This window comes from Tenrec ecaudatus, chromosome 3 (genome assembly GCF_050624435.1).
Source record: "Tenrec ecaudatus isolate mTenEca1 chromosome 3, mTenEca1.hap1, whole genome shotgun sequence".
Lineage (NCBI taxonomy): Eukaryota > Metazoa > Chordata > Mammalia > Afrosoricida > Tenrecidae > Tenrec > Tenrec ecaudatus.
Window position 1 is genome coordinate 118624017 of NC_134532.1, and position 3016 is coordinate 118627032.

Below are 3016 nucleotides of genomic sequence, written 5' to 3' on the forward strand. Positions count from 1 at the left end.
TGAAAATATGATTGCTTAACATTTGAAAATAGAAGTGAACTCACTTGGACACTCAAGAGTTTTAACATAATCTGAAAGTAATGGGGAGGGGGCAGATGGAAAGCTCTGACCCAAATGATGTCTTTCATGTTAACAGCAGAAAAAAGATGCATAGTTTATCTTAAGGAAAGGAAAAAGGGCAGTTTGCTTCTTCAGCCAAAATATATTCCCAGTGTACTCAGTTTTGCTTTAGAATTACATTATTGAGCATGAAGACTTTCCTTGTGAAGCTTCTCAGTCAATTTTTTCTGCCTCCCAAATTATCTGTCTGAAAATATCAGCAGCAATCTGATTTTCTTTAACCAGAAGATTCCAAAAGAAGTTGCATTCCAAGATTCTGCTAAAGCTTTGCCTTCTTCATAAATGATTACCCTTTCCATCTATAAATCCTTCAAACACCAACATAATAGGTATTTGAACTTCTCCACATATCCAACACTTTGCCATGGATAACTTTAATCACCTCAAAAACTTTTGATTGAGATAGCAAGAGTATACAAGATGTAACGACTGATATCTCTAGAGTATGTCAGGAAAGATGGAATAGTCATCCTACCCATCTGTGTCCTTAAGTTGAAGATGCTAGTCTTGTCCATTTACTGTGATCAACTTTGTAAAGATGTTTTCTAGGGTTGGATCGTAGAAATCAACAAACTAGCCTTCAACAAACCGAATTGTTAATGAGGATTTTCCTATGGATCGGTAGCCCAGGATGGCGATCTTCCCGGACTTAGACTAGAGGAATTGTTTGGCCTCCCAGCCTGGCTCCATACCTCACCAGCAGCACCACTTGTCATTGATGGCGGTGGGGAGCCACATAAAGGACGCTGGGGCAGCTTTCGTGGCTCCAACTACCCAACCTGGAACTGCTCTTACCAGTTGGTTGGTTGGTTTTTAATGACCTTTTGATTTTTTAATATATAATGTTCTTGATGTTATCCACAGCTCATTTGGTCTTCAGTCATTAGTGTCCAATGTGTCAAATCTGTTCTTTAAAGATGGTCTCTACATTAAAGTATGATAAACTTAAGGTCATATTTAACTGTTGGGGACTTGTTTTATTATTGTTGTTTTTAGGTTCAATCTGAACTCCTACATGAGCAACTAATTGTCCCAAACTCAGCCCCTGCTCTTGTTTTAGTTGGTGAAACCGAACTGCTCCACCATCTCTTCCCACGGCTATAGTCAATTTGGTTTCTGTGTATTCCATCTGGCGAGGTTCATACATAGTTGCCTTTTATTGCAAAGGTATTTGTGATGAAGAAGTTATGGGTCTTGCAAAATTCTATCATGTGAATTCTAGCTTTGTTTCTATCACAGTAAGGCCATATTTCCTCACTACTGATCCCAATTTTTACATTCTAATTACTAGTAATTATCGATGAATTTTGATTGCATGTTTGATCAATTTCAAACTGAAGAAATTGGCAGGATTTTTTACTTTGTTCATTCTTGGTTTTATTGGTTGGTGTGTAAATTTGAATAATAGTTGTAGTAACTGGTCTTCTTATAGTTGTATAAGCAGCATCCTATCATAGAAAGTATCATACTTCAAGATGGTTTTTTGACAATGAAAGGAAAATCATTTCTCTTGAGTTTTTCATTCCCAGCATAGTAAACCATTTGATTGTCTGATTCAAAGTGTTCAGTATAAGTCTATCTCAACTCACGAATGTCTAGGCTCTCTATTTTCCTGTGTACCATTATATTTTTGGCAACTCCTTATTCTCCTAGGTTCATACTTTGTACACTCCATGTGCTGAATGTTTACAGCTGCTTCTTCTCATTTTAAGTCATGCCCATCAGCAAATGAAGGTCTTGGAGGCTTTGAGGAGGCAGCTCTTCCTTGGGTGTACAGCTTTGTGGTAACTTTCCAGCCTGACGGGTTGATGTCAAGCCATGTGCTGCCAGTCACAAGGTTTTCAGTGGCTAATGTCTCATAAGTGGTCTACCGGTTCCTTATTCTGAGTATGTCTTAGTTTGGTAGACCTGCTGGAACCTGTGTACCATGGTTGAGCATCCTGAGACTTGAAATAGTGCTGGCAGCGTTTCCAGAGTCACAGGAACAGGCAGGCCATCTCGGTACAATAAACTGACAAGTTAGTGGGGGCCATTTGGAAGTAAGTAAAGAATAATCCTCACGTCTCTCAAACAGTGCGTTGTTAAATCACAAAGAAAAGAATATACTAAATAGATCACATTTCTCATTTGCAAAGTTGAAATCTAGAAAAGAATAAAACCGCATGTTACTCAAGAAAGAACAAAGAAGACTGCAACCCAGGACTTCGATACTCAAACCAAGAGATCATTCCATTAGGATGAAAAAATAGTGATTTTCAAATTCAGAATATATCACCGTGGGAAATAGTTAAAAGAAGGAGTTTAACCAAGTGACAAACTGAGCAGACTGAAGATGGAGAATATAAAAAAAGAAGAAACATTAGTAAGTAATGATCCCTGCTGTGCTTGAATATATACTAGCCATTTAGATAATGATTCCAATGTAACTGAAACTATGACACACATGGATAGACAAAGATAGAATGTTCACACATTATTATGAAACCATCATAACTTTAATACCTGGGGGGGGGCGTGGAAATGCACTACTCTGACTTCCTGCTGCAGAAAGCATAGATGATGGACAGCCCCAAGCAGCTGCCCCACTAGATCCCTATGTTAGCTCTGTGACCGCTCCCGGGCAGTGACTGAGCAAAATGGATACACTAATGCAGGGGCATTCCTTATCAAGGACATTTTTTTAAATCCTTTTATTGAGGGCTCATGCAACTCTTATCACAATCCATACATAAATCAATTGGACAAAGCACATTTTTTACATTCATTACCCTCATCATTCTCAAAACACACGCTCTCCACATAAGCCCCCTGCATTAGCTCCTCATTTTCCCCTTCCCTCCCCCCTCCCTCATGTACCCTTGATAATTTATAAATTATTATTTGTCATATCTTACAC

General features: G+C 38.6%; 1 pseudogene; it reads right to left on the minus strand.

Annotated features, from left to right (window-relative positions):
• Positions 1–234: 234 nt before the first annotated feature.
• LOC142442344 (GTP-binding protein Rheb pseudogene) lies at positions 235–2049 on the minus strand (annotated as a pseudogene).
• Between the last annotated feature and the right edge of the window lie 967 nt (positions 2050–3016).